Here is a 14,639-nt window from a genome sequence, read left to right as displayed (position 1 = left end):
AGGTTGATTTGACTTTTGTTGGATTAAAATCATTGGATTTAGGGGATTGATGAAATGTACATTTCATCTCGCAAACTGAATGAATGATTTTAATTTGATAAAATTCCTCCTATGACCAATTTGTGTTTGTCTCATCTCCCCTCCCCCTTCATCTTCAATCCCTTTCTATCATATTCCTCTCCTTGGCCAATGACATCTCCATATCCTAAGGCTAATTGGTTCATGAACTAATACAAGTATGGATGAGATTATGTCCACCCTTGGATCATTTTCTTTTTGTGTGTGGTATGTTTTAGGAGTATGGTTCATTATACCATATCTCTAACATGCATTAACACCCAAAATTTTATCGCCCGACCTCAGATAGTTGTGACTTCTACATAAATCCAATTACGATTGCTTAACATAGCGCTAAATTTTGACACAAAAGGAATAGCATTCTAGTAAGTGAGATTGTAAGTCTCCCCCCTTTCATGGTATTGTATGGAAACTTGGCCTTTTTTTCCTTCCTTTGGAAGATGTCTTGGTCCAATGATCCATGCTTGTGAATAGAGGGTTGAGTGTTCTCCAAAGAATGACTTAAACAATTGAAAAGCAAAATTCCACTAACTTCTAATCAACTAACATTTGACTAACTTTTTAATTTTAAGTCATTTACTTTATGCACTTTAAATTCAAGCTATTTATCATTTGTCATTATACATCTCATTTAACTTGTTTATGTTTATGTCATTTTCACTTTGCTCATTTGAGCCATATATTTATGATTATATATACTTGTTTGTGTATCTTGTTTGTGTTTGTGGTCTTAGGACCTTAAAATACTTAATAAACAATAAAACCCCCTAAAAATATGTTTGTGTGGACTGTTGGATTTGATCTGAGCTTTGGACTTAGAATTAGGCAACATTCCCTATGCAAAAGATCTTGGCCAATACCAACATTTCTGAAACCAAGTATTTGTGATGTGAGCTTTCATCTGATGCAAGTATTAAGATCCTTTGGAGTTCATCTACTACATGGTCTTGATGCAAATGTTACTTTGAACATGTGTCTAATGCCCTATTTTGAGCCATCCAAGGAGTATGTCATTTGATACATGGGGAAGATTATGAAGAAGACTATGAAGTTGCTGGCTTGGATGTGACTATCTTTATTTGATGCCTTGCTCTTCATGTTGCTTACTTATTGATATTGCTTGATTTTAAAGTCCAAAGGAAAAATGGGTTTCTATATGACATTCTTGTCTATTGGATTGCATCCCATTGGTCAGATCTTTTCAACTCTTAACTTTTAATTTTTGCTTAGGATTAGTCTCTTCATCTCCTCCCATTTCTTAAATTTCAAATCTATCCCCCCTTTTTAAAATCTTCTTTGCTTGTGATTTCTAAACTAGACTCTTTTTGCAAATTAGAAACTTTGGCCTTATGCCATTGCATTTTTTTTTAAAACTCTTTTCTTAAATCAAACATGTAAATAAATCTAACCATATTGACTTAAATTTTCAAAAGAAAAAAAGAACTAACACTCATTCAAACTCTTTTAGGCCTTTTGTGTCTCTTTTAAATTTAATTCTTTTATAAAAACAACTCACTCATTTTGAAATTGATACCACAAACTACGAGGTTTTGATCCCTCATTTTTATGTATGTACGTAGGCACAAGTATGAAGGTCTTGTCAAACACAAAAATATAATCAATGAATTCTTTTCTCATCCCCTCAGTCTATTTATTGCAAACATCATTTCATACTAAAACACATGCACACATAAAAAAGGGCTCCCTAGGAGTACCTAGGACACTTTGGGTGCTAACACCTTCCCTCTGTGTGACCAATCCCTTACCTGTAATCTCTGGCATTTTATTAATTTTGATTTGAAAACTTCTTATCTTTGGGTTTTGTTTGTACTTTTCCTTTTTCCTTTGGAAACAATAAAAGCGCGGTGACGACTCTGGTTTTATTGACGTTAAGTTTATCCATAGCTTAATGGTCATGAATTTACCGCTACACCATGGTGTTCCATTAATCAGAGATACCTATTGTTATGGCTAACCCGTGTACTTGCTTATACCTATGATTCTGAAACTATGCATAAGCATTTGCGTTTCATAAACATAACATTTGCATTCTTTTGTGTCCATGGAATCTAAGAAATCACAATTGCAAGAATTCATAAAGTATGGGATCGAACAAGCAAAACACTTATTCCTACAAGTTCACAGATCCTCAGTTGGGCAGTCTGCGTGAGTTGGTTTCTCAGATGCATCCAATTTACATAATTAACTTTGGGAAGGATTATGGAAATTTTCTCAGTCTCTTAAGTCAAAAAGTGGACTCTGTAGCACTTTTGACTTTGGCCCAGTTCTATGATCCACCAATGAGGTGTTTCACATTCCAGGATTTTCAACTAGCACTAGTGTTGGAAGAGTTTGAGTGTCTTGTCAAAATCCCCATGAAGAACAAGTTGTCATTTATGGGTGTTGATGAGTCTTTGAAACATGTAGTTATAGACGATGCCCTTCATATGGATAAGAAGGATGTTACCTCTAATATAGTAGCCAAAGGAAACACCAAAGGGTTCTAACTCAAGTTCCTTCTATAAGGGCATATATACTTTTGGATGCTCAAAGTTGGGAGGCCTCCTATGCTGTGATTGCGTTGGCCATTTCTAGAACCATTTTGCTCCCAAGTTTGGATGATTTCATAGATATGATTGCCATCAATGTTTTCCTCATGAAGAATCCAATACCTACCCTTTTGGCCTATGTCCGTTACTACTTGAGTTGGAGGCATGCAAAGAAAGGAGGAATGATTGCTTGTTGTGATCCTCTTTTGTATCAATGGCTCTTAACATGCCATTCATTGGGACTCGAGGTTGTGTCAATTCCAGTCCAGTTTTATGTATGAGATAACTTGGGTACCCAATGGAGGGTCCTCCCAAAGAAAGATCATTGGAAGCCTTTTTACTGCATGACTTGGGGGCTAGGGGTCATATCTTGTTCAAGAGGATTAAGGAAGCCTGGAAGAGCGTCAATAGAAAAGGGAAAGTTGACTTAGGAAGAATGAATGGTATCACCAGGGAACGTACTTCCAATGGGTAAGGGACGGGGTAGAGTTGATCAATATGTCGTTCAACATTAAGATGCTTGTTCCACTTCCAGATCCAAAGCCTACTCACATCCTTATTGATAAGGAAAAGGAACTCCGAGCTACCATTGCTAAGCTTACCAAGGAGAATGAAGAACTTCACCAAAAAAATTGCAAGGCTAATACAAATAAATATGAGCTTAAGTACCATCTTGGAAAAAGAAACAAAGAACTTAGTTAGAGTTATGGGAATACTTCTAAGGAAAGAGGAAAGAAGTAAAAGGTTATGGATGGTCTAGAATCTTTGTTTATTGAGATCAACCAAAGAAATGAGCAGCTTCGAGAGGCCAACAGAGCTAACAAAGAATGGGATATATTTTCTTTTTTATCATCTTATCTTGCAATCAAATGTACTTGGCTTTATCATGAATGAATGAAAGTTTCAGTTTGCTTCATTATTGTTTTATCTTTGTACCTCTTACACTTCTGAATGACTAACGACTAATGAATTCAAACGATTCTTTGAGAATGAAAACAAAAAATACAGATCATTTGCATACAATAAAGCATCCCCATTCATTTTACTTCTAGAAATTAGAAAACTTATACACTCTACCATTTCATTCAGAAACACTGACTAATTGGCACCGGTACGAGACGTCCCACAATTACATAATGACGCTCGAACAACTTGAGGCCAACCAGGCTATAATGAGAATGGATACTGATGGTATTCGGGAAAATATGGACCAGTTACTCGAGACCATGATGACATTGGCTCAGAAAGAAAAAGCTGCTAAAATGGAGGCTGAAGCCAAAAGAATTGCTAGTCAGGTTGGCACTTCATGGGTGGTCAACCTAGATAGTAGTTTTGTTCATCCTAAGGGAGGCCTATCCCCATTCCTGTACATGTGGTTAATGTTGGCCCCCAGAACATTCTATCATGTCTGCTCAATATGGATCTATGATTGGTGATGATTATTAATATGATGCTTTTTATATGCCTGCACCAGCAGGACCTGCTGTTGGAACTCTTCCAGAGCCCGCTTTGGAAAGGATTCATGCCCTAGAGAAAAAAGTCAAGGGAATAGAGGGAAATAACATCTCTGGTTCAACATCTATAAACATGCGCCTAGTTTCAGATTTAGTTATTCTGGATAGGTTCAAAACTCCTGAATTTGAGAAATACAAAGGCCAAACTTGTCCGAGAAGTCATTAGGTAATGTATTTCAGAAAGATGGTTGCTCATATTGATAATGACAAACTAATCATACATTATTTCCAAGACAGTTTGAATGGGGCATCATTGAGGCGATACATGAGCCTGGAACAAAGTCGGATTTAGAGTTGGGAAGACTTGGATGATGCTTTCCTCTGTCAGTACAAGTATAACCTTAACATGGCATCCTACCATATGCAACTACAAGGCATGTAAATGAAATAAAGAGAGTCATTCAAAGAGTATGTCGCTCAAGTGGAGCCCCCTCTGTCTGAAAAAGTGATGGTTGGAATATTTGTAGACACTTTGTAGGATCTTTTCTTTGATAGGCTGGTAAGCAGCGAGGCTCCTGGATTTGCCGATCTAGTCACAATTGGAGATAAAATTGAAAAAGGTCTGAAGGATGGTAAAATTCAAAGCAATGTTGGGGAATCCAATGCACCAAAGAAGTACTTTGGAGGCTTCCAGAAGAAAAAAGAAGGTGAAACTAATGCCATCATGGGAGGACATAAGGGCAAGCAACAATTTCCTTATCATCAAGTCATTGTCATTGCGCCTATTCCGCACCAGCAACCAATTCCATAATAACAACAACAACAAGCTTATCAACAACAACCTCCACCACAACATCAACAAAATGCCCACACACAACGAAAATTCAAACTGAGGGCTCCCTGAAGACATATTGCTCCTTTGGCTGTACCTTATAACCAGATATTCCTATACTTGTATAAAGGTGGCTTGTTAAACTTGAGGGAGTTAACATTGGCTGCTTTCCCTTATCCACCAGGTTATGATGCTAACAATCATTGTGAGTTTCATATGGGTGCGCCTGGACACAATATAGAGAATTACTATGCTTTTTAGAATCGTGTGCAGGATTTGATTGAGTCTAAGGCTGTTACATTTACACCGACAAGCCCGAACCTCAAAACCAATCTTATGCCTACACACAGGGGATCATCTGTCAGTGCCATAAAAGAAGATGATGAGCAGGAATTGGTCAATAAGCTAGAAGAAATTCAAACCCCTATTACTGTGATAGAGGCACAATTAATGAGGCACGGTTTGATCCCAGCAAACCATGGTGTTAAAAATGGTAGAGCTTATGATACAAACACTAATGAAGGCCTGAAGAGCTGCATCTAGCAACTGATTGACCAAGGTACGATTCAAATCAGATGCTATAACAAGCAGAAAAAGAAAGGGAAACTGTGGTTGTAATAGACATTCCCTATGAAACATCAAAAGTGAAAATCCATGTCACCCCAATAATTATTCAGTTTCTAGCACCTTTTTCATATGAGGATGAAAAAGTCGTTCCATGGATTTATGAGCCTAAAGCCTTTAAGCAGGGGCATGAGGATCAACCTTTGATCATCAATGAACTAAATGTGACATCTATTATTGGGCCAGGGGGAAAGACTCACAGTGGTTGGGGATTCGCTACAAGAACTATTGAATCTACTACCAAAGCCAAAGGGAAGGAAATTTCCAACAATGTTCTGATTTCTACTCCTAATACTGAATCATAAGAGGAGCCATTGTCCCCTAAATTTGAAGCAACTCATAAGGAAGCTGAAGAATTCCTGAGAATGGTCAAGAAGAGTGACTACAAAATAGTTTACCAGTTGAACCAGACTCCTTCTAAGATATCCATATTGTCACTATTGCTTAGCTATGAAGCATATAAGGTCTTATTAATGAAAGTCTTGAGTGCTGCTCACATTACAAAAGATATCATAGTGGATCAATTTGATGAGGTGATATCAGATGTTACTACTGGTAATTTCTTAGGATTCAATGATGAAGAGCTACCCTCTAAGGGGAAAGATTACAACAAAGCTCTACATATCTCCCTAATATGTGTAAAAACCTTACTGTCAAGAGTTATAGTGGATACAGGTTCTTCCTTGAACGTCAGCCCTAGAACCACTTTGGTGAAGTTACTTTTAGAGGGAAGGAAGATGAAGCCTAGCACTTTGATAGTGAAGGAATTTGATGGTTCAAGACGAGCATTGATAGAGGAGGTAGACCTGCCAATTAAAATTGGCCCAACTAGTTTCACTATTACATTCTAAGTAATGGATATTCACCTTGGTTATAGTTTCCTACTTGGAAGACCTTGGATCCATGCTGCAACACAGTTTCTTCAACATTGCATCAAAAACTAAAGTTGATTACGAATGAAAAGATGATTGTGATTGGAGGTGAACAAGATATATTGGCCAACCACCTGAAATATTTCAGTTACATTGACGTTGAAGGAAAAATTACTAAAACACCCTTCTAGTCCTTGAAGGTGGTGAGTATGTTGACAGTTTAGCATATGTTAAAACCTCAAAAACCTGAGCTATCAATGGCCTCTTGGCAAGGAGCTAAAGCTATCATAGAAACTATAATTCCCAAGGTTGGGATAGGATATGAGTGATCCTTGGTTAAAGCAAGTGATCAATCTGACAAAAAAGAAATTCCTCAAGTGGCCAAAATATTACCAATGAAGGCCACATCTTTGGTGGTCAAGTTGCAATGATCAGTGATGAAGCTTACGATGAAGTGGCGTCCAGTTGGATACTTCGGGCAGAGCCCGACGAGGAGCTAAGAATTGGAAGACTGTTGAGATCCCTCAAATATTTCATTATCAAAAGTAATTTTACTATTTTAATCAAAACCCCATGCTCTGCCCAAGGCAAAATGGCATGTTGTGGGGCCTCCTTGTTTTAAAACTTTTATTATCATCAATAAAGTGACAATTTGCATTTAATTATGTTCCTTTTCTTTCGCATTTTTCTTTATACAATAAAATGGAAATGTTTTTACACACATTTTCTAAATAAACTGTATAAATCATAACATGCATAAACACCACTGAGGGCATTGATAATGATACTACTATGGTCTTGTATGACTTTGATTGTCCAATTAATCAAGCAGAAGACAAAGGCGAAGAAGATTGTGAACTCCCTAAAGAGCTAGCCAGACTACTCAGGAAGGAAGAGAAGGTCATTCAACCGCACCAGGAAGATATCGAAGTAATCAACCTTGGAACAAAGGAGGACAAGAAAGAAGTGAATATAGGTGCCTCCATTCAAGATGCAGTGAAGAGAAGACTGATAGAGTTCCTTCATGAGTAGGCTGACTTATTTGTTTGGTCATATCAAGATATGTTTGGGTTGGATACTGACCTCATTGTACACAAGTTTCTACTCGAAGAAGAATGTCCCACAGTCAAGAAGAAGCTAAGAAGAACTCGTCCAAATATGGCCCTCAAGATCATAGAGGAAGTACGAAAGAATTTCGATGATAGATTCTTTGTAGTGGCAAAGTACCCACAATGGGTTGCCAACATTGTGCCGGTACCAAAGAAGGACAAAAAAGTTAGAATGTATATTAACTACCGAGACTTGAATAGAGAAAGTCCAAAAGACAATTTCCCATTACCTCACATTAATGTATTGATTGATAACACAACTCATTTCTTGATATTTTCCTTCATGGATGGTTTATCTGGATACAACCAAGTTAAAATGGACCTGGAAGACATGGAGAAAACTACATTCATCACCCCTTAGGGGACCTTCTGCTACATGGTGATGCCTTTCTAATTGAAGAATGATGGAGCAACGTATCAACATGCAATGGTGACTCTCTTTCATGATATCATTCATAAAGAGGTTGAAGTATATGTTGATGATAGGATTTCCAGATCCCAAATCTAAGAGGATCACATTACCAATATGCAAAAGTTGTTTGCTCAATTAAGGAAATTTAAGTCAAGGCTTAATCCCAACAAATACACATTTGGGGTTCGGTCCGAAAAACTATTGGGTTTCATTATGAGCCAAAGATCAAAGTGAACCCTAATAAAGCCAAAGCCATTGACAACATGTTTGCGCTAAAGACAGGGAAAAAAGTTCATGGTTTTTTTAGGAGATTGAACTACATCGCCACATTCATTTCACATCCCACCGCCACATGTAAACCAATATTCAAACTTATGAGGAAAGATCAAGCGATCGAGTGGAACGATGACTGGCAAGAAGCCTTTGACAAGGTCAAAGAATATTTACAAGATCCGCCGATTTTGATACACCATATTCAGGGAAAACCTATCATCATGTACTTGACAATACTCAATGAATCTATGGGTTGTGTGTTGGGGCAACAAGATGAAACTAGCAAGAAGGAGCACTCCATTTAAAACTTTAGCAAGAAGTTCAACTACTGTGAGACCATACTCACTACTCGACAAGACTCTATGTGAACTTGCATGAGCCGCTAAGCATCTCAGACAATAAATGATAACTCATACAATGTGGCTAATCTCCAAGATGGATCCAATTAAATATGTATTTGAGAAACTACCTCTCACCGACGGAATTTCCCGATGGAAAATGCTATTATCAGAGTACGACATCTAATATGTCACTCAAAAGGCCATCAAGGATAGTGTGCTAGAAAATCATCTTACTCACCAACCGCTGGAAGATTAAAAGCCCTTGAAGTTTGATTTTCCAAACGAGGATATTATGGTCATGAAAGATTATGAGATCCCTAGAACTGACGAAGAACCTAAACCAAGGGAGCGATGGACTCTTATGTTCGACAGTGCTTCAAATGTTATAGGCCATGGAATTGGGGCAGTGTTGATATCTCCCAAGACTTTCCACCCGCCATTCATAGCAAAACTCTACTTTGACTGTATAAATAACATGGATGAATATGAAGTGTGCATACTGGGACTAGAGGAAGCTATTGACTTAAGGATCAAAGTCCTTGAAGTATATGGAGACCTTGCTCAAGTGATACATCTGACAAAGGTGATTGGGAAGCGAGACATGCTAACCTAATTCCATATCGATATTATGTGCGGAACCTACTCCCAAGGTTCGACAAGATCACCTTCTCCAACATTTCTCAAGAGAAAATCATATGGTAGATGGTCTAGCAATCCTAGCATCTATGTACATGTTAATATGGCCTAACCATTGGCCTTCCATTGAAATCAGGTGTTTTCATGAACCTGCTCACCTTTTAACAACAACAAAAGAATCGAATGACAAACCTTGGTTTTATGATATCAAATGCTATCTTGAGAAGTAGGAATATTCAGAAGATGCTTCCAGCCTTGACAAGAGGACCCTACAAGGATCATCAACAAAGGTACCAGGATAGAACTGGATTTAACAATAACAAAGGTTACCAATCTAAATGGGCATATCTACGAAAAAAGATGTTGCGCCAGGAAAGAACTGGATCACCAACAAAGGTACCAGGATAGAACTGGATTTAACAATCACAAAGACTACCAATCTATACCGACATGTCCGTGAACAAAAGATGTTGCGCCAAGAAAGAATCACCAACAAAGTTACCAGGATATAACTGGATTTAACAAACACAAAGACTACCAATCTAAACGGGCACGTCTGTGAATAAAAGATGTTGCGCCAGGAAAGAACTAGATCACCAACAAAGGTACCAGGATAGAACTGGCTTTAAAAATATGATACCAAGGAAAACCAAAGGCTTCATGGATACTCATGCGTAAAAACAAATGAATCTCGTGAGGATAAGGATATGGAGATATAGCAAAGGACTGTTAACTTTACTCGGGAAGCAAGGAAACACCATTAGCTTATGCTTTGATGCATGTTTGAAATTTTCTATAGCGTAATGCTCCATGTAAAATAGAAATGCTACGCAATTTTATGTATGCGGTATAAGGATGCATGACTTTGCAGGGGAATAAAAAAAATATAAGGAACTGTTGAAGAAAAGTCCTTGAAATATCTGAAACTCTGTGGGCAGTAACAAACAGAGTGACTGGTAACCACGGGCCACAATCTCTGGGGGAATTTGCAAACAATAAGTTCCAAACTCTGCTGAAGAAACTCAAATTTCAATGCAAACTCTGGGTGGGGATTCCAATGAAGATTGGACGTTGCTGAGAAAGATTACCAATGGACTCTCGCTAGGAATAAGGTGAACTATACGTAAGAAACTCAAAAATTCACCTCTTCTACTGGAGATGCGAGAAGTTCTTGAAGAAGAGGTATCAACAATGCAACTCTACTGGGGAATAAGAAAATTCTCAACCAAGGCTCAGTTAGGGAAAGAGACATTTGTCACAACTATGGATGAAACTCTGCTATGGGAATAAACATTCTCCGATAAGCACCACTGTTGGGGAATGAGAAAATTACATCAGTCAAACACTTATCAGACAAAGATCCTTTGCTTGACAATCCGCTGGGGAGAAGAAAAAATTCCAGTACCATCTAGGGAATGAGAAGTATTTGCCAAAGATCCCATCAATCGTCCCCTTCAACCAATGACTGTGTTTTGGGGGAAAAGAAGTCTTAACAAACTTGCTAGGGGAACAAAGCAATATTAAAAGTCATCCCAATGATTCTTGCTTTAGTGTTGGTACGTCATACATCTGCGAGTGAACAACACTCCTACAATCACAAAACACACCCAAAATGCTCCAGGCGTAGCATGACCACTTTGTCTACCAACCCGGCCACACACAGAATCACAAGCATATTCAAATGTCTTTTTATCATGTCACGTAAATCCCAAAATTTCCAAATGCAATGATTACCAAGAATTCTGACGTTTTTGCAAATAAAATTGATAAAAGAAAAAAATAGAGAACAAACTTTTGAATGAAACAAAACTTTTATTGATTGAGGATTTTACTGTAAATAGGCGTTTATATCAGGAGGCAATTCCTAGGAAGAGGTAATTGCAAAAAAAGCAAAAATAAAAGATTATTACAAGAACGGCAATGTGAAAATGAATTTCCATCAGGTTTTAATTCGGCTATAACTCCTATGACCTTTACGTTCTCATCCCTTTGCTTTCCGAAGAAAATGATTGAACTGATTCCTACCCTTTGGGGTTTCCAACTGTAGTAGTACGACGAAATCACAGATCCAATGCAAGACGTAATTATTCTCTTTAAATCCCTAACTTTTTCCCGGATTGCTCTTTCGGGTTTTGAATCCACTAGGATACCCTTTTTTGCCTAAGCTACCCTTTCGGGTTTTCAACTTAGCGGGTGTAACACCCCAAAATTTGCCCTCCTCATTCATGCATTCATTTTTAGGTCATTTAACATTTCACATTGCATTTCATCATTATCAATCAGAATTAGATACATTGCATTTCATCATGTCAATCAGGATTAGCTCCAAGAAGCTTGAACATCATCCAAGACACTTTGTGGGTTCTATTTAGATGATCAGTCAACCCAAGGGAAAGACTTGAGTTACTTCCAACAGGGGTCTATTCGTCAATCAAAACGTTAATCTTGAAGGAGCAAAAGTTGGTTCATGAGTTGTCATGCTCGCTAGGCGAGCAGAATGGGTCGCCTAGCGAGTCCCAAGAAAAGCCACCAGAATCACCTACGCTCAGAGGAATTTCTTGAACTGTCATGCTCGCTAGGCGAAGCCCACGTGTTTTGAAAAAAAAAGAAAAAAAAAAGAAAAATAAATAAAATAAATAAATAAATGAATAAATAAAAGAAAAATCTTGGACTTGGACCTCTCTCTTTTGAGCCCACAAAGTCACAAAAATCAGGTTATAAATTCTAGACTTCCATCTCCCAAAGAAACCCTGAGAAAAAGATAGTGAGAGAAGAGCTAACAGAGTTCAGAGCAACCTCCAGAGACTGAAGGAAACTCATCTGCAAAGAACCAATTCCATCTCATATAAACCCTCAAATTGCTTTGCAAACTCAACCGGGAAATTCAATTTCATTCGATCTCTCCAGTCAGGTTTGCCTTATTCCCATTACTTTATGCTTTTAATTTGAATGCTCTGAATGTATGAGGTATTATGGGTGAATTTGATACCCTTTTGATACATGTGTTTGACAAGAGGTTTAGGCCTCCTACACTTGGTTGCTTTTTGTGAGCTCTTTTTATGAATTTTAATGGCATGATTCATGTGGTTACATTTGGATTTGGGGGCAACTCTGGATTACTCTATCTTGTTTCTCTAACCTGTTGGTTGAGTTTTTTTTTGTGAGGGCTCACATGACTCTTGCAGAGATGGCTTGCCTGGTATTCCACTTTATTTGTGGGATACCCCCTGGAGGTTTATTCCGATTACCTGTACTGACTCGCTTTCTTTGATGGTGCTAGCTTGGGAGATCTCTGGGTTTCTTATTTCTTTATTTGCTGTTGCTTCGGATCTTTATCCGTGTGGTAGATCTCTTAACCCCCTTTATCTTTCCCGCATTTTACTACTTTTTTCCTAAAGACCTCCATGAAGAGGAAATTTACGGATAAAAGGGATCAATAGTCAATCCCCCGTTATTCAGTGCGTCGTTCTTTAAGATCACACTACGTGTCGATGCTTCAGAACAAAAACCCCAGATCTTTTGTCCGGTCGGTCAGTGGAGATGGTTCCACCTTTCTGAACCCCCACTTTTTGTCATGAGCTCACCCTGTCCAGGGTAAAGAGCTATGAGGTCTTATCCTCATTACCCCTTTTGCATGAGCGTTCCTAAAATGCATACAAACCCATTGTTTTTTCTTCTCCTAAGAACACGTTTACTCCTTCTACTACAGGCGAGTAAGTCTCCAAAGGTCGAGCATCCGGTAGATTGCGTAGTAACGTCGTTCATCCCAAAACTTAACCCGTAGTTAGCCGAACTACGTTTTGCTCTGATTCTCATTCCAGATGAGATACATAGGCATAAGACGCGATGTCTTAGCGAGCACACTTCCCCTTAACCCATAGGTAGCCGAGCTACGAAGACTCTTATTCTCATATTCAAATGAGATACATATGCAGTGGATGCGACATCCGTGCGAGTCATTTTGCTTTTAACCCCTCTTTTAGTAAATAACACATTAGATAAACCCACACCCTTTAGACAAGAACCACAAGAGTGGATCCCGTAGAGTACTACGGATGCGTAGGGGTGCTAATACCTTCCCTTCGCATAACCGACTCCTGAACCCAAGATTTGGTTGCGAGACCTTGTCTTTTCCTTTCCTTTTTCCAGGTTTAATTCGAGCGTTTCCTTTCCCTCCTTTGGGATAAATAACGCATGGTGGCGACTCTCCTGTCTTTTCTCTTTCGCCGGTTGTTTTTTTTCCCAGGTAGGTTGTGACAGCGGGTGTACTTATATTTTTTATTTTTATCCCTAATTTTTTCCTGAAACTTTTATTCATTTTTTGTGGTTCGCCGGGATGCCCATATTTTTCCTAAGTCGTCGACTTAGCAGGTCCTTTTTATGCGAAGTATTTTTTGACTATGTCTGCATTCACAAGGAGTGGGAAGTCTTTGTCGTCCATAGTGGTGAGCATCATGGCTCCGCCAGAGAAGACTTTCCTTACCATGTATGGCCCTTCATAATTTGGAATCCACTTGCCCCTAGGATCAGATTGAGGAAGAATAATTATTTTCAAGACAAGGTCACCGATTTTGTAATTCTGAGGACGAACTCTTCGATAGAATGCCTTCTTCATCCGTTTTTGATATAATTGCCCATGGTAGATAGAAGCCATTCTTTTCTCTTTGATGAGGTTCAACTGATCAAATGTATTCTGCATCCACTCGGCCTCGTCGAGTTTCACATCTGCCATCAACCTTAAGGAAGGGAATTCAACCTCGACAAGCAAAACTGCCTCCATGCCATAAACCAACGAAAATGGAGTTGCCCCAGTCAAGGTACGTACCAAAGTACGGTAAACATGTAAAGCAAAAGGTAACATCTCGTGCCAGTCCTTGTAGGTTAAAACCATCTTTTGTATTATCTTCTTTATGTTCTTATTGGCTGCCTCCACTTCCCCATTCATCTTCGGGCGGTAAGGAAAGGAATTATGATATTGAATCTTGAAACTCTTACATAACTCTGTCATCATCTTGTTGTTGAGATTGGACCCATTCTCTGTTAGGATCTTCTCAGGGATTCCATAACGACAAATGATATTCTTTTTGATAAAACGAGTAACCACATGTTTAGTCACATTGGCGCAGGAAGCAGGTTCCACCCACTTGGTGAAGTAATCAATAGCCACTAAGATGAAGTGGTGTCTGTTTGAAGTCATGGCCTTAATGCGCCCGATCATATCAATACCCCACATTGTAAAGGGCCGCATATAAGTCAAAACATTCAAAGGAACGAGAGGAACATGCACTTTATCAGTGTAAATTTGGCACTTGTGACATGATCTAGCATGAATGTGGCAGTCAGTTTCCATGGTCATCCAATAATAACCCGCTCTCAGAATCGTTTTCGTCATGGCATGACCACTGGAGTGTGTTCCAAACGAACCCTCATGAATCTCCTCAATAATTATGTCTACTTCG

This window comes from Lathyrus oleraceus, chromosome 4, assembly GCF_024323335.1.
Source record: "Lathyrus oleraceus cultivar Zhongwan6 chromosome 4, CAAS_Psat_ZW6_1.0, whole genome shotgun sequence".
Lineage (NCBI taxonomy): Eukaryota > Viridiplantae > Streptophyta > Magnoliopsida > Fabales > Fabaceae > Lathyrus > Lathyrus oleraceus.
The sequence above is the reverse complement of the archived record's forward strand: the minus strand, read 5'-3'. Positions refer to the sequence as shown.